This window comes from Zootermopsis nevadensis, unplaced genomic scaffold (genome assembly GCF_977971745.1).
Source record: "Zootermopsis nevadensis isolate Lab colony 2312 unplaced genomic scaffold, Znev_1.0 Znev_ptg000011l, whole genome shotgun sequence".
NCBI lineage: Eukaryota > Metazoa > Arthropoda > Insecta > Blattodea > Termopsidae > Zootermopsis > Zootermopsis nevadensis.
Window position 1 is genome coordinate 14,894,851 of NW_028259143.1, and position 18,860 is coordinate 14,913,710.

At 42.0% G+C, this 18,860-nt stretch overlaps 1 protein-coding gene and 1 long non-coding RNA gene across 3 annotated transcripts in view; one reads left to right on the plus strand and one right to left on the minus strand.

Annotated features, from left to right (window-relative positions):
• Picot (putative inorganic phosphate cotransporter protein picot) overlaps positions 1 to 18,860 on the minus strand; it is a 100,433-nt gene that overhangs the window by 34,482 nt on the left and 47,091 nt on the right. The window contains exon 1 of one of the 2 annotated variants that reach the window (XM_022075986.2): positions 3,386 to 3,408. The exons of the other annotated variant lie outside the window; for it this stretch is intronic. The gene's annotated coding sequence lies outside the window, so the exon portion shown is untranslated. Of the gene's footprint in view, positions 1 to 3,385; positions 3,409 to 18,860 lie in introns of those variants that run through there. 2 annotated transcript variants of the gene reach the window in all.
• Positions 1 to 18,860, plus strand: part of LOC147874143 (uncharacterized) — a 43,069-nt gene that overhangs the window by 1,591 nt on the left and 22,618 nt on the right. The window lies entirely within an intron of this gene.

Consider the following 18,860-nt stretch of genomic DNA (forward strand, 5'->3'; position numbering starts at 1 on the left):
CCAAGAAAATTTTTATTCAATTGGTAATTCATAGATTTAACATATGGACGGATGGACCTTTACGTCAAGCTTTTATTTTAGGGCATTATAGAATCGAAAGGCAAAATGACTAAATTATTAACTCTGAAGAAAGCCATAACTGTTATTCACTTCAGGGGCCTCAGGAACGTGCAGGCAACTCGCTTAAGACTCACCATAGCCTGTCGACGTACACGCGTAGCGAGGCAACTGAATCACCCTCCATGGTATCAGCTGGTGTTCAGATAACGACATGACAAATCAGTTTAGCTTTAGTCCTTAAAAAAATGCTGCACTGATAAATCTACTTCAGAACTTATTACCAAAAACAACTAAATAATCAGCAAAATCAAGATGATGACGCCCGTCGTCCGTCACAGACCAAATTAAGCTGCAGTTCACCTTCGTGGGACTCAGTTTGTACCCCATCGGAACCAGACGACATCCGCAAATGAGTTACTTCTCTGGTCTTTGCTCATTTACTGCAGATACAATCGATTTCTGCAAAACTTCGCACGTGTGATACCACACCACATTACCAGAAAACATTTCCCTTCTATTTCCTTAAATATTCACGTCGAGAGAAAATAAAGTTTCATGTAAATTTGAAGAACTCGTGGACATCTGTATGCAAAGAACTCTCGAAAATGCCATGTGTTAACATTATTTTACGAAAAATTTCATCTGGTGCAGAGACCACGTGATATGTTACGTTACTCGACTTAGTGTAATGTAGAATCCAACTCACATCTGTGTCTCAGCCCCAAACAACTTAATTCTTTGAAGAATAATACAGCGTAGTCCTCTTCTTATCAATGTCGACCGGTCGTTTGGTCTTCTCCTACATCGATGTTACTTAAACATTAATATAACAGCATAACAAGAAACACAAGTGTTTTTTTTCATTTTACCAACTTCATTGGTCGAGATGTTCATTTACTACGCACACAAAATGAATTTCTAGAAACCGGATTATACTAGACATATGAGATAAAACATATTTCTCATTCAATTTACTTAAAAATTCGACACATTCAAACATGTTCCAAACACAAATTGGGCCTATTAGCTTCACGCAACACAAAACGTACAAAGACTGTTTCCAGGTTGGACCTTAAAACAACTGAAGAAGTTTAATTTGAGGTAAAATATAAGTCATACGTAGGATTTGAGGTTTTTACGACGGTGAGTCTGAAGATTTCTGTCCTCTGGGTTGTAGCGCCGCGTAGTCTGGTAGAATCGGCCCGATTATGGAGGCAGCAAGGACCTCTGAAACGTTGGTAAACATCGACCAGACTACACAGCGCAACAACCCAGAAGACACAAATCTTCATACTCTGATGACGGAGGCAGTATGACCTCTGAAACGTTGGTAAACATCGACCAGACTACACAGCGCAACAACCCAGAAGACAGAAATCTTCATACTCTGATGACGGAGGCAGTATGACCTCTGAAACGTTGGTAAACATCGACCAGACTACACAGCGCAACAACCCAGAAGACAGAAATCTTCATACTCTGATGACGGAGGCAGTATGACCTCTGAAACGTCGGTAAACATCTACCAGACTACACTGCGCAACAACCCAGAAGACAGAAATCTTCATACTCTGACGACGGAGGCAGTATGACCTCTGAAACGTTGGTAAACATCGACCAGACTACACAGCGCAACAACCCAGAAGACAGAAATCTTCATACTCTGATGACGGAGGCAGTATGACCTCTGAAACGTCGGTAAACATCTACCAGACTACACAGCGCAACAACCCAGAAGACAGAAATCTTCAGACTCTGATGACGGAGGCAGTATGACCTCTGAAACGTTGGGAAACATCCACCAGACTACACAGCGCAACAACCCAGAAGACAGAAATCTTCATACTCTGATGACGGAGGCAGTATGACCTCTGAAACGTTGTTAAACATCGACCAGACTACACAGCGCAACAACCCAGAAGACAGAAATCTTCATACTCTGATGACGGAGGCAGTATGACCTCTGAAACGTTGGTAAACATCTACCAGACTACACAGCGCAACAACCCAGAAGACAGAAATCTTCATACTCTGATGACGGAGGCAGTATGACCTCTGAAACGTTGGTAAACATCTACCAGACTACACAGCGCAACAACCCAGAAGACAGAAATCTTCATACTCTGATGACGGAGGCAGTATGACCTCTGAAACGTTGGTAAACATCTACCAGACTACACAGCGCAACAACCCAGAAGACAGAAATCTTCATACTCTGATGACGGAGGCAGTATGACCTCTGAAACGTTGGTAAACATCTACCAGACTACACAGCGCAACAACCCAGAAGACAGAAATCTTCATACTCTGATGACGGAGGCAGTATGACCTCTGAAACGTTGGTAAACATCTACCAGACTACACAGCGCAACAACCCAGAAGACAGAAATCTTCATACTCTGATGACGGAGGCAGTATGACCTCTGAAACGTTGGTAAACATCTACCAGACTACACCGCGCAACAACCCAGAAGACAGAAATCTTCATACTCTGATGACGGAGGCAGTATGACCTCTGAAACGTTGGTAAACATCGACCAGACTACACAGCGCAACAACCCAGAAGACAGAAATCTTCATACTCTGATGACGGAGGCAGTATGACCTCTGAAACGTTGGTAAACATCTACCAGACTACACAGCGCAACAACCCAGAAGACAGAAATCTTCATACTCTGATGACGGAGGCAGTATGACCTCTGAAACGTTGGTAAACATCGACCAGACTACACAGCGCAACAACCCAGAAGGAAGCCATCTTCGGACTGCCCGCCACGAAAATCTCCTGAAATTCTGTTGCATAAATATTCCCCTATATTTCTTTGAGGGATAAACATATAATGTTCATCTCTCAGAGCATCAGACCACGTTTAACGCCCATACAACACAACAAGCAAGCGATATGATAAAATATGCGAACAATTTCTAGGATTTAGTGTTATTCAAAAGTCATCATGGATCTCATATCTGTTTGTTGATGTTGCCGAGTTGGCACGGTTCTTTTGCGCATGCGTAGCACCGTCCATGCGCCACGTGAACGGTACCATCAGTACCACAGGCCGAAAGTGACTCAGCATAGCACAGCAGAGTGCGTACTCTGACGAAACTGGCTTGAGTCTGTTGTTCAAGTCCAAAGGGCATTTCTCCTTTTCACGAGGCTCGAAAAGTCCGTAGACAATGCAGCCGAGAGCTGTGGTAAACAGGCACGGTATGTGGAAAGGAGAATCCCAGAGAAATTGCCCAGAACGATCACGACTGCGAAAATCATTGTCTGGTGTGCCTTGCTCCACAACAAAATCATCGGACTTCTGAGGCCATTACCTACCCTGACATGCTAGGCATCTACGCCTTCCCGCACTTGGAGGAAGGAGTTGAACTTTCTCTGCATGACGGTCCTCCTCCCCATTACTGCAACATCGCTCGGTAGATTGGACGTGGAGGCTCGATCCCATGACCGCCGAAGTCTCCTGATTTGACGCCTCTCTATTTCTTGCTGTTGGGTTATGTTAAGGGCACAGTGAGTGGGTCTACTGGACACGTGGACAACGTGGAGGAAGCCAGACACCGGATCACTGCAGCTGCACCAGAGACGCTGTGACGTATTTGTTCAAAATCGAATTTCGGCCGGATACCTGCCATTGTCAGTAAGGGAGCCCATTTACTATCAAAATTCTTTGAGATAACCTACATTTCTACGTCAAATGCCGGTATGTATCTTTATTGGTCATTAAAATACAGCTTCGGAGAGTCTGGAGTCTGTAACAGGACACCCTGTATTACGACTTTGCTGCAAAAGTCTAGTTCGTGGGTTTGACCTACGCTTACTTATAAACAAATTTGAGTTTCTACTTTATGTATTATGGTAAATGTCTGTTCCAACCAGACAAATTAGCGTCGTTGGTATAATAAGTATTTGTACGAAAATAAGTGTCCGATGACGTTTAACTCTCGCTAATCATATTTGCTCGCACGTGGCATAGATTTTATTCTTAGAATACGGACAAGACCAAGGGTTAAGCCTTCGTCCTTGCCAACCTGGCGAACGAAATACGTGGGTTCAAGACAACGAGGCCTCAGAATGTGATTCAATTCTTCCTTCAAACGCCTCTCGAATATATGACTGCTCACTATAAACTCACAAATCACGGATCAATGGAAGTTTCCCACAGATATCGAATACATCAATCGCGGAGTTTGCAGAGTATTCAACTTACTTTCCACAATCGATGTGTCCAATTTTTAAAATCTTATATTTCAAAATTTTGGCCAGTGTTATACAAGGTGATTCAAAAAGGACTTTACAACTTTGAGTGTGTATAGAAATTTATTCAGAAGGCTTACAGAATCGGTTGAGGTGTCATTTTGTAGAAAAACAAATCAATTTTGACTCATGTTGTGCTGTAGTACCGAATTCCGACACCGCGAGCGCAAGCGGCAGTGCATTTGAAAATGGCTCGTAAAATTTTCTCATACCACAGTTAGACGAAGATGACCAAGAAGGACGCATTCACTTCCAGCAAGACGGCGCACCACCTCAGTACCTCACAGAAGTCCGGGATTTCCTCAATAACCGTTTCCCAGGTCGGTGGATTGGTCGAACAGGGTCGATAGCATGGCCACCTCGTTCTCCAGATTTGACACCTCTCGATTTTTTCTTATGGGGTTTCATTAAAGATCGTGTGTATGTTCCACCCTTACCTGCCAATCTCACTGAGCTCAAAGCTCGAATCACCGCCGCAGTTGCAGAAGTGACACCGGATATGCTGGATCGTGTTTGGCAAGAAATTGATTTCAGGTATTACCAATGACAATCACATCGAACTAAAACGACTGTTTGAGGTAAAACTTGATTCGTTTTGCTACAAAATGACACCTCAACCGATTCTGTAAGCCTTCTCAATAAATTTCTATACACTTTTAAAGTTGTAAAGTCCTTTTTCAATCACCCTGTATATCAAGGAGAGCATTAGGTAAGGCAAGCGAATTAAATTCACGGGACAATTCTTCTTGAGACGTTCAGCTAGTCAATAAATTTCCCGCGTTTTGTCAAATCCTAATTTAATTATCGTGTTCACAGCAGCCTGTCAATGGACCTTACCCTGAGCCATCAGATTTCTTTCAAATAAATCTGAATATTTTGCCATCTACCTGGTCTTATCCCTACATCTATCCCCGAAGGTTAGGTTCTACTCACAGAGACCGCGCGGTCTAAGGTGTGTGAGGTCATGGCTCCTCAAACACTAAGGTCGTGAGTTCTAACCTTACTAGAGACATAGACGTATGTTCTAACGCTATTTTGGTGTTCTTTTATCCTGTGTTAGTACGGGCCGATACCCCGACAAACGAGTCCTACCAAATGCCCCCAAAAGTGCCAAACGCTGAAGACGAAAGTCTGGTAAGAGTACGAATTATCAACCTCCTCATTACCAGAATCACATCTACCATGGAGTTCGTATTCATCTGTCAAAGATTAGATCCACTGGTTTGTATCGATTCAGAATTAATTCCACCCATTAGTTGATACGACTCGTCCAAAGCTTATCGCAAGGATTTTAACACGTCCTAATTACCTTTTAATGTTACCAAGAGATATTAATGTGGTAACAGACGTCATGTCCGGAAGCACTCACATTTGACGAATCTTATTTTACATCAAAACAAGTTGCGCCAATTTAATTATAATCTCCACTTTATATGCTCTGATTGGACATCATCGCTGTGTTACAACTCACACGTTGTCTCGCCTACATAAAAACCGTCAGTTCGTGTCAGCTCTTAAAGGAGGGGAGGGGCCCACAAACACGTGCGGACAAGAACGCACATGGAGATTTCTTTCCGAGCGCGCGTCCGTGAAGTAAGATCGACCCTTAACTCAAAGTTCACATATGAGCTGCCTTAAAAACTGTGTACAATACGTGCCAGGACGCGCGTCCGACCTGACTCGACGCGCTGGCAAACAAGTCAATGTGCTTACGGGCTGGACGACCGAAGGCTGTACCTACCCCGCTATTGTGATTGGCTGTTGTGTGTCCCAGCGAAGGTCACGTTTCATAAGAAAAGGAATCAACTGTAGACGAAGGTGAGTTACGAGGTGCGATCGGAAAGTTTCAAGACTGTGTCAATAGAGGGCGAACCGGATGTAGTACGAGCTTCTGCCGCTAGGGGGTGCGGCCTACATTCATAGTGATTCAGTGTGCCAGCCGGCATTATCGAATTAGCATTTGTTTCTTAGTTATGGGCGTTTTGGTAGTGCATTACACAGACCCTCCTGCGATTTCGGAATGGCGTGTGTATCAAATTTTGCCAAAGACTCGCCAAAACGGCTACGGAAACATATGAAATGCTAAAGCAAGCATTTGGAGAATCCGCAATGGGTCGTGCACAAACTTTTGTGTGGCATTCACGTTTTAAAAATGGCCGAACCTCTGTCGATGATGACGAGCGTTCTGGACGACCATCTTCGAGCACAACGCCCGAAAATGTTACGAAGATCGACGTCGTACCATCAACGACTTGTGCGACATTGTTGGGATAGGCTATGGGACCTGTCAGCTGATTCTAAAGGAAGAACTCCACATGCGACGCATCATGACAACGCGCCAGCGCACACCGCCCTCAAAGTTCGGCAGTTTTTGGCCTCAAACACCATGGCCGTCATCCCGCACCCTCCTTATTCGCCGTGTGACTTCTTCCTCTTCCCAAAGATGAAAATTCAGCTAAAGGGAAGGAGATTTGAGACGATAGAAGAGATTCAGGCAGAATCGCAGATGGTGCTTGACAGGCTGACAAAGAAAGATTTCCAGGGATGCTTCCAGGCTTGGCAGCGGCGCTGGGATCGTTGTGTTCACTCCCAGGGGAACTACTTCGAGGGTAATGGATGAATTTAATACCTGAGATAAGTGTACGGGTTTTTATAGGCGCAGTCTAGAAACTTTCCGATCGCACCTCGTATTTAGTGCGATACTGAAGAAAGAAAACTAGTTACGTGCCTGCTTCACTCGTGAAGGTACTTTCTACCTAAAATGCTTCAAGAAAAGTCACACGACCGTCATCTGACACATGCGCAAATATTACTAATGTTATTGGTTGCAGAAAACGACGTAGTGACTTTTCTTTGCATGAAGTTCACACGGACGTTCGTGAAACACAGCTAACTGGTTCAAAGCAATTACAGCGGATCTGTCATTCTTTACGAACATTTATTTCGAGAAAACAATTGTTTATACGCTCAACATTAACTGAACCACGCAGTCCTGCAAGAAGCCAGCTAGCCAACCGAAACTGGACGTCGTCACTCTCCGATAACGGAGACTGAAATTATGGCGACGGCGCTGAGGGTCGTGTTTACAGTCGCTACAAATTCAGTGACCCCATCCCAACACCCGCGTCCGTCTTCCTGAAGTTTCATCTCGACATCGGCCACTCATGATAGCCTCTGGTGAGACATTTCAAGATTCAAACAATGCGTAGGATAAAACCAGCTTCATCCGGCCACAGTTCTTAATTGTAGGCTGTGGAACATGTGAACGAGCCTCAGTTTCTTAATCATTGTAGCTACCTGTAAAATTGTAACCTTCCTAGATGTGGAAACACGGAGAGAAGACGATGGGGTCTTAAGAAAACTGCATAATGATGAGCTTAGAAATCTGTACTCCTCCCCCAATATTGTCAGGGTGATTAAGTCGAGAAGAATAAGATGGGCTGGGCATGTAGCGCGCATGGATAGGCCAAGATGTGTGCACTGGGTATTGGTTGGGAACCCTGAGGGGAAGAGACCGCTGGGGAGACCTAGACGTAGATGGGAGGATAATCTCAGGCGGGATCTACGGGAGATAGGAGTCGAAGGAGACTGGATTTTGTTGGCCCAGGACAGGGTCCGGTGGAGGGCTTTGGTTAATTCGGTGATGAACCTTCGAGTTTCATAAGCCATCTGGTTGGTTGAGTCCACTATTTGGGAAGCCTGAGGGGAAGAGACCTCTGGGGAGACCTAGACGTAGATGGGAGGATAATCTCAGGCGGGATCTACGGGAGATAGGAGTCGAAGGAGACTGGATTTTGTTGGCCCAGGACAGGGTCCGGTGGAGGGCTTTGGTTAATTCGGTGATGAACCTTCGAGTTTCATAAGCCATCTGGTTGGTTGAGTCCACTATTTGGGAAGCCTGAGGGGAAGAGACCTCTGGGGAGACCTAGACGTAGATGGGAGGATAATGTCAGGCGGGATCTACGGGAGATAGGAGTTGAAGGAGACTGGATTTTGTTGGCCCAGGACAGGGTCCGGTGGAGGGCTTTGGTTAATTCGGTGATGAACCTTCGGGTTCCGTAAAACCATCTGGTTGGTTGGGTCCACTATTTGGGAAGCCTGAGGGGAAGAGACCTCTGGAGAGACCTAGATGTAGATGGGAAGATAATCTCAGGCGGGATCTATGGGAGAATGGAGTTGAAGGAGACTGGATTTTGTTGGCCCAGGACAGGGTCCGGTGGAGGGCTTTGGTTAATTCGGTGATGAACCTTCGGGTTCCGTAAAACCATCTGGTTGGTTGGGTCCACTATTTGGGAAGCCTGAGGGGAAGAGACCGCTGGGGAGACCTAGACGTAGATGGGAAGATAATCTCAGGCGGGATCTATGGGAGATAGGAGTTGAAGGAGACTGGATTTTGTTGGCCCAGGACAGGGTCCGGTGGAGGGCTTTGGTTAATTCGGTGATGAACCTTCGGTTTCCCTAAGCCATCTGGTTGGTTGGGTCCACTATTTGGGAAGCCTGAGGGGAAGAGACCCCTGGGGAGACCTAGACGTAGATGGGAGGATAATGTCAGGCGGAATCTATGGGAGAGACGAGTTGAAGGAGATTGGATTTTGCTGGCTCAAGACAGTGACAGGTGGAGGGCTTTGGGTAGTTCGGTGATGAACCTTCGGGGTCGATAATCCATCTACAGGGTGGGTGGGAAGTAAGTAGGCATTGAGAAATGGTTATAACCTCTATATTTCGAATGCAAAGCGATTATTTAATGCCTACTTACTTCCTACCACCCTGTAGTTAGTTATAAATATATATTTTCGTTGGCGGCGTCACAGTGATCGCTATATGCATTGACATTAGCGAGACAATGAAACAGCTGTTAATATTCGGTCGCTTTTTTCATTATATCTTCACATGACATCCTCACCACTAGACCTAAGACTGAGAAACGGGAAAATTCCGCCAGAGGCTGACTAGAACTGACGGATTGTCGGTGGTCCGCGGATCCCCGGTTGGGGATCACAGATGTAAATGTTAAGACCTGCGCATGACTGCGAATTCAAGGTCGTAGGCCCAAGCAGCCAGCGCCATGACCTAGAGATTAATTCCTAATGACTCAGGTTTGTCAGTGTTCATGCCATATCAGGTCAATATTAAGATCGGGGAACCAGATTTTTGATAAAAGCTTCAAGACACTCGAAGCGCTTTGTCGCACACAAGTGCGCAGTAGCGTCCTTGAACATGATTAATTTTCTCGAACACAAAAAAGTTAAACGAGGAAAATTCTTGTCTCATCGCTTTAAACATTTACAGATTTCATCAAACCACTTTACACCTTTCGCGCGAAAAATTCGGTTTCGATGATAATTTTTAAAAAAAAAAAACTTGAAAATTAAAGGTCCTTCAGGTTTAAAGCGGCCGGAGCCCGAAACTGAACAGTGGCCTCCATCCACTCGAGTGGTACTTTATTAAGAACATACGACGCATTACCTTCGTCTTCCTGTAAGATATTTACTCAGCCTCTGTGGAATCGAAATGGCCGCCTCCGTGTTTCGTGTCCACCAAAGCTTCAGTTCACATCTCCACACCAGATTTCTCCAAGATCCATTTCCATATCGTCTGTCGTGACATCACGCGATATGCACTTAATCGCGGACGTGCAACTCGCACCTGCTCAGACTCTTACAAAGCTGCAGGTGACTATTTCTTACGTAATTTAACGTCTTCCATGCGAAGAATGAGATCTCGTATAAGGGAACTTCTTCGATCACGTATCAATGTTAGCGGAAACAAACCGATGCTGCCATCTGTCAGTAGAGTGCAATATTAAGCAAGTAGTCCCTTACACAAGTCTTGAAACCTACAGAGAATTAAAACACAATTTGGCGCGTCCTAGAAGTGCAGATTGCGTGTTTGTTTGTTTGTTACTCTCCTTGTACTACGTCATAATTACTATTACTACTGGTGCTGTAAAAACAAGTATAACGAGAATGTTAAAAACGATTAGTCAAAAGTAAAAATTATACAATTAGTAACAAACTTCTTCATTTTATACAAAACTTCTTTCGTTCAGAATGCTTCGCGCCGTCGCGTGCCTCGGGTTTAGAAACAGCAAAATAAAACTCGGAAAGTGAGTGACAAATCTTGTCACTATACTGTCGGCTACGGAGTGACACAGTGTCACTGTCAAGGTGGAATGTCACCACTCGAACGCGGAACTTAAAAAATGTATAAATTTCCAAGAATCCTACTCTACAATATTCGTTGATTGAAATGGTTTTATCGTAGTCTAACAAAATCTGCACATAAACAAAAGTATACAAATAGAGATAATTGGGATTCTAAGAGCGACCCTGAAATATAAGAAATGCCAAGTCAGTGTAAAATGAGAGTTTCCATCAACACACCAGCAAGAAAGCCTTGAGGATTTTGAAGGTCATTTCGCTCTTTCATATTGCTAACGTTAGCTGACAGGTTCGGGCTGTCCCCAAAGGTAACATTCACACGGAGATCTTTATACCTTTGCAGCAAGTACATAGCTTTGTGTGTGGAGAAACTGTGTTCAGAATTTGTCTAGGTAAAACCGCATAACCAGTTTCCGTGCCGAATATTATTTATGAATTCAGTCCGTACCGCGAAGAAAACACTACACCTCACCATTACGAAAATCAGCTGGTTAACCCTTTGAAGCCGAAGCTCGTCTTCATAATATTTACGAATCCAGACCGTACCGCGAAGAAAACACTTCACTTAACCATTAGAAGTCGAATCAGGCGGTACCACCTAAGATTTAACAAAAGAACATCCCGGTCAAAGCCTTAATCCCGAGAGCTAGCAAGCTCGAAGCTTGAACACTCGCTACGTTCGATCAGTGACGATCGCTGGGATACTTTGCTATATCCAGTCGCGCCAGTGAGAGTTCGAAGCATGCTAGCTACAATGCCAGTAGCAAGTCGTTTACACTGCAATTCGTTCCATAAAACGAAAGTTGAACTCGCTAACATCTTTATGGATGTTTACTGTCCTCGCCACGATCGCGTAGCCACGTTAAATATAAAACCAAAACGATATTAAGTGAAGAAATGGTACATATTCTTCAATCGCTTTAAACCGATCAGCGTAAATGAAGAAATTGTAATAATGTTACAGCAAATGGCGGCTGGTTCCCGACGAAGACAGAACTGAGTTTGTGCCACAGACAACTCCCATGATGCAACGCAGCGCTTACGTCCACTCGTTTCGTGCATGGAAAACTCAGGCGTTAAGCTAGTGACGACAGGAAGGAACATAAGTAATGAGAGCGGAAGCTATCTATTGACTCTCCGCACTGCACACGTGATAATAAATACGTATTTCACTGTGTTTGTAATTGGCAAATGCCCTAGTCCGTCGTTCATTAGCTACAGGCACAGAACCGAAAGTTAAAAAGAGATTTTGGCCGGTCGCCATGTTACTATTTCACGTCCTACAAAGTAATCACCTTGACAAATGTTATATTTTTTCCGGAATATCTATTATAAGGGACAACTAAATCGACTCCGGTTCTCCTCCCACCACGAAAGTTCTTTGTTCATTTCGTCTCGTCCATGTTGTGGTGAACTATTGTGGATGAACAGCTCAAAGCGGGATTCGAACCCGACATCCCCGTTTATGAATAGCAGAAGACGTATCGTAGTTAGAAGTCGCGTTCTAACAATGGCCTACTTCTGTTACGGATTATGTTTTAGCATCCTCGTGCGTTCTTCCATTTTCCTTCCTCAGAAACGTCACGTTTGAGGTTAGAAATTTACTTCTATCCTCCGCTCACTTGTATATGAACTTTGACAGCCGCTGAACTATAACATTTAACTTGTGTGTTTATATTTATCTTTCAAACTCATTTATCTTTGTTGTGAACAGTGTATTTCTCTGACATGAGACATAAGACATGTCAGACAGTCCGTTTACTCGGCCTTTGTTTGCAATTAGACGAAACTCTCGTCTCCTTCTGTAGCCTTCGTATCGCAGTTTTGGGTTTGTTACTCGAGAATCACTGGAAGAACTCTGATTGAATCTGTATGGGCGATTCGACACTGGAAACTATCAGAAACTCGTCATTTTTAATTTCCAAGAAACTGTAATTCCAATATGGCGGACGCACAGATCTGTGAGGTGGGAGTAACACTAGCGACACTTAATACAGTGTCCGGAAATGACGTATGCTAAAAGTTACGCCTTTTCGAAAAACATGCAACTTCCGTTCCCACAATTCCCGGCGCATTGTAAAATAATAACAGAATATAAATCCGAAAGGGCCATGTGATTCGATTGCGTGCCCAGAGTGTGAAATTCGACAACTTCCTTCGAACTCAAGACAGTTCTTGCCGTCCGTGACCTCATTTTTGAAATTTTCTCGCCGAAACAATTCCGTTCTTTGCGTCCTTCTACCATGCTTAGTTTCCAAGCTACAGCAAACGTCTTCACCTGGACTCGAACCCAGGACATTTCCCAGTGTTTTAACCTTCCTTTGTTATCTTCCTGGTTTCAAGGAATTAGTATGCCAAATTTCGTGCAAATCGGTTTATCCGTTCTCGAACTAGAAGTGAGCATACGAACTCAAAACCTCAATTTAACTTTTCATGACATGGAATTGTGGGTGAAGTCAACAACTCACGCATCTGATACGGTCTAAAAATTCCTATTACACATGAGAAACAACAGAGGAGTTCAGATACGTAGGTACTTCAATAAATAACTCAAATTAGAAATCCTAAGACGATTCCCCAAAGAGTAAGTCCGTTTTCAATAATACATAGGATCCGTGGTTGTCACGGTGATGAGTCCGAAAATGGATGTCTGCTGGGTTGCGTCATTTAAGTATGAGCCATATTAAATCAATAGGGATCAAAATAAAACTCCCCCAGAACAGTTTATACACCAAATACTAAATGTCAACAAACTGCCTCGAGTGTTTCGTAAGATGAAAGAATCGGGTAATATTTCATGCATATAACGCATAACATGTACTGTAAACAGTGAACACTCAAGGACGCATTAACCTGAACTGTAGTCACAGCGAATGTCAGGTGAAGACGGAATATTCCAGCCATAAATTATTACAGCCTGTTGTTTCACTAGCTTCAAAGTGCAAAGTTCAAAGTTCACGATATACTGAGTGAGAGATCTTCACGCCACTGCAATCGAAATGACGAAAAACAAATTCCAGGACAGGTGAAATGTTATTGAATATGTTCCCGAAACGTCGGTTTACTACGGTAAAAATTTAACGCGGCTGATAACCCGAGAAGATTTTATTGAATTTGTTCCCGAAACGTCGGTTTACTAGGATAACCAGTTAACGCGGCTGATTGTTATCGTGGTAAACCGACGTTTCGGGAACAAACCCTGAAGATGGGGCAGAGTTTGTTCCCGAAACGTCGGTTTACTAGGATAACCAGTTAACGCGGCTGATTATTATCGTAGTAAACCGACGTTTCGGGAACAAACTCCTCCCCCATCTTCAGGGTTTGTTCCCGAAACGTCGGTTTACTAGGATAACCAGTTAACGCGGCTGTTATCGTGATAAACCGACGTTTCGGGAACAAACTCTGCCCCCCATCTTCAGGGTTTGTTCCCGAAACGTCGGTTTACTACGGTAACCAGTTAACGCTTCTGATTACTTATAGTATTGTGAATGTGGGCATTCGTCCATGTGAGCATTTTTCCGTGTGGGTAATTTTCGTGTGAGCATTTATGACAGTGAGCGTCTTTCTGTGCGCAATTGTCTGGTCAACGTTTAATGTCATGTGACCGACAGTACACAGCGACGCCCGTGTTGGAAGCTACAATTACATGCCTCATCTCGCTCGGACCTTCAACTGTTTTTTTGAATTTGAGAACGAACGAGTTGCAACGTGATTTGGCTCCAAGGGGAGAGAGAGAGAGAGAGAGAGAGAGAGACGTTCACGCGGTTCAAAACTTTTCTCACATTCCTTTGTCTGAGACGCAGGACACGCGACGTAAGCAACAACACAATAATGTGAATATTATTCCTTATTCTCAGAGAGACGAGTTAAAAAAAAACTTCGTTTCTCCTTTACGTTCGTCTTCTTGGGGTCTTAATTCTTTCTCAATTACGTTTAATCTCCCGAACTCTGTTTCATCTACTGATTACCCATGTTTAAAAAAAAATTACAAAATATGAAGAGCATTTTATTAGTACCAAGTGTCTAGGTCAGTGTGGCCGATTTTCCTTTCCACCGGCTTCAGTTCACACGCAAAGAATAAAAAACGAACACCGACACCGAGTGCCTCCTCTCTAGAAATTCAGTGGACCCCCCGAGTACTTGACGGACTCAAGTACATTATGACGTCATACGACCGTCTTTCCTTACAAAGAGCTACAAATTGGCGCCACGGCCACTTGGCGGATCCCTGATAATCAACAAACCCCATTCATAACTTGTTTACTTTAAAGATTGTGCCGACTAACGTATTTCTGCCAAGAGTTGATAGTGTCGAACTACTTACTGCAACTCAGGGTTATGTAGGTCTGTGAATCAATTCTGGAGTTCTCCCACTGGGACGAGGCCTTCTTCAAGCGCCTTCAGCTTAATCCCACCATCCTCGCCAGACGACAGAGGCTCTTCCAATACACACGCATTTGAATTTCCAGCAACTTCACTTGAAGATTTTATCTAATTCCATTGATTGGGAATCATTTTTAATTTATATAAGGGTCAAATTTAATTTCTTATTCCTCACAAATTAGGCGAAGATTTTCTGATAAGACACTTTCTGAAACCTTCGACTCAAAGTTAGCTGATGAGGGTAATTCCTCAGTTTAGCAACTAGGAAAGCATTTGTGCCAACCAAGTGGTGTAATAATGCTCAGGTCACCCGAAGCTGTCAGTAAAAATACGGCTAAATCACAATCATGGAGGTCTCCAGCCAAAATTATCCCCCCTTCAAGACCATCAGCCATCATAGTTTTAAGGTAATGTTCACCATTGCCACCAGTACGTTTCGTAAGCAGGAATGGTGTAGCCTACCAAGAGCCGATGTCTTACGCATGCGCAGAACTTCGCTCTCAGCCTTTTGGTTTATATAACATAATGAATCTGATTCCTGTTCTGACGGGCGATTACAACACGCACTACCGCCATTAGAGTTCACTGACTACAAAGTACGTTAACTGTGTGCATCCGCGCTCTGGCCGTGGGGGCGGCGTTGTTCAGAACCTTTCGTCCTTGGCCCACAAAAATGATGTAAAGGAGAAAATGTTTCTGAAGTACTTCTGTTAAAAATACAGTATGTCCCACAAAGATTGACACATTTAATGTATACGCTATGCTCGAAATTCAACGGACCCTCCGCCATTTTGCGTATTTTAATAATGGGAAACGATACTGCGGTGCCATCTTTTAAGTATATTTAAAAGCTAGGTTGCCCTCGTAAACACAACACACGGAGATCGATAAGGAGGTTAATATATACACATATTTTGGGGCATTCTGTATATGTGGCATATATTTATTTTACAAGCAACTATGAAGTTTGAAACATGAAATGGCCATATTTTAAAATACATGTATAAGATATTTGTTACTTTCAAGGTTTACAAAAGAAAATGTTAAAAGTTGTACATTATCTTTTTACAGATTTTGTCAAAAAGGACCTACAAACAAACAAGCTCCACACTCAGTAGCCTACATTTCTGTGTCATTTGTTTTCAATTTCTCCATAGGACAGTTCACAGCAAGCAGTTCATCTACGTAATAAGTTACTATTTCTAGCTAGTACTAAGTAGGGTTTATACAAAAACCGACTTTTGAAAAAACCGGTTTTCAAATTCCAGTATTTAAAAAAAAACCGGTTAAACCGGTTTTCGAATTTTTACAAAAAAAATTAAAACAGTAAAAAAATATTTATTTTAAAAATTTTCAGTTAATTTAATATTTATGGAACTACAAAAATATAACAAAATAAAATATACTTCATACAAAACCAAATAAAAAACTAAAATAACTAAAATCCGTAAAATATAATTTTTTATTTAATTTAGTATTTTTCTTCAGGAAATATGATTTCAAAAAACATAAAATGTCCACTGAACGATTACTTAATCTTGTTCTTATTCTAGATACAAAATTGCCTGAAATAGAAAATACTCTCTCCCTGGCTACTGAAATTGGTTTTATTGTTTTCAGGGCATCAAATAATAAATCTAAATTCTTTGTTCTTTTATTGGTTCCCTCAAATACTGAAAATTCGGCCTTCAATGTCTTCGGATTTGATTGATTTCAAGTCAAAATGTTAACGTTTTTAATTAATTAATTTTTACATATTAATTCTGGTATCTAAAACCGGTTTTTTTAAATTTTAAAAACCGGTTTTTAAAAACCGACAAACCCTAGTACTAAGATTCCCGGTTATCTTCCAACTTCAACCCTTCCGATCTGTTCACTTTTCAATCATGTCTTCCAAATAATATTCGTGTTCGGATGCTTTTTCAATCTCAGGAAGTCAACTGCACTAGCTAAGCTTTCGAAAGAGAGAGAGAGGTGTTCTCTGGTTCCGTGATTGTCTTTCTACATTGACCTTCCAATATCCATGAATTTCATGACCACAGGACGAAACTGAAACAACTGGTGGTACATCGACATATTTTGACATTCAAAGTGTAAGGATTTTGGAGCCAAAATTTGAACAGTTTTGTGCCAGATTTATTGCCCTCGTTGCTTACGAAAAACAAGTAACGGGGGTCCAAAAAAATGGCACCAAAGTTTCGTCAATGCCCAACATCGTAATAAATTTCACATTCTAACCTAAAAATTATTCATTACGTGGAGTCGGGCCGGCTCGGTCAGGGTTTGAGTTGGACGTCAAAGTTCTTACGACATTACGACGTAAGACATGCGACATATCTTAAGACTGAACGACTTTCAAGTACTCGGTGCTTAATATGAAATTAAAAAACAAGATACTAAACATTCTTGAAGGTCGACCATTAATACACAGATCAAACACTATTACTCCATTTGTAATAACTGACGATATACAAAAAAGGTGTCTAATTATCGACACTGAAGAGTAAACTGTATACTAAATGAACCTTCGGCGTTCCTGATAACAAACAGAGAATTTTCCATAGACCTTTAGCTGTTTCCTTGGACTTTGTTGAGGTCATTTGCTTCAGAGCTTTATGTGAACAAGAAAAATACAATTTGAAAATACTTTAACGTTTGAAGGTATATGTCAGGGGTGGGGAACCTTTTCATGTTGGAAGGCCGCATTCAAGAAACTTCAATTAGATATACTTAAAAATGTACATTATTTTGTCAAAATCTAATAATTATTTCAAAAAATTAAAATTATTTGTTAATTTTAAATTTAACTAATCGTTTAATGACTTTGTTGTGTCTGTTTTTTGTTGGAAAGCATTTGAATGTTTGGTTGCAGCATGGAGGTCCACAGTTTCAGTTGATCCTCTAGATCAGTGGTAGACAACCTGGGGTACGCGTACCCCCGGGGGTACGCGAAATTTTAAAAAAAATATATTATTTTATGATAACCACTGAATAATCAGTAATGTAATTTATTTAATTTATTTTAGATGTAGATTATATACTATGTATAACTTGAATTATACACCAACGACTTTGGGGGTACAAAGTTGAAGAGAAATTATATCTGGGGGTACGCTAACAAAAATGGTTGAATACCACTGGTCTAGACTAGTGGTATTCAACCTGGGGTACGTGTATCCCCGGGGGTACGCGAAGACATCTTAGGGGGTACGTGAAATTTAAAAAAATATATATATATTATTTTATGAAAAGCACTGAATAATCAGTAATGTAATTTATTTAATTGATTTTAGATGTAGATTATATACTATGTATAACTTGAATTATACACCAACAACTTCGGGGGTACAAAGTTTAAGAGAAATTATACCTGGGGGTACGCGAACAAAAATGTTGAATACCTCTGTTCTAGATGGACATCCGTCATTTGTGACCTTAAGGGCGTCTTGAAAAATGTATTAATAAAAATAAAAGGATTTGTTCTGTAAAATTTTGATTCAGTCAAAAGGCCGCACTTAAGGACCTGGAAGGCCACATGTGGCCTTAAGGCCGCAGGTTCCCCATCCCTGGTTTATGTGATACTAATTCAGTACAAAGAGGATGAACTGTCAAGAATATTCCAGATCAAAATGTAGTTATTTTATGAATAATGATTTTCGAGTATCTTGGCAACTGAATAAAATCTGATGCTAATTCTAAATCAGCATGAACTACTGTGCAGAATTTAAATATATTTATATACTAAATTAAGCACATAAAACAAAGTTAACTTTCCAATAATATTTGTTTCCCTTCTCCAAGCGTTTTGTCTTTGAAATGTTGGCTGAGTTTCAAACGCACTTTTTCTGAACCTTTGCGCCTTAAAACTGTGTTTCTGTATTGTTCAGAGGCCATGAGGTCGGTAAAGCTTCAACTTCAGTTGATTCCATGTTGGCGAGGATTAAATGGATTTCAAGTGGATGGTGTGGACGTGTTCGTTTAACACGGAACATCCA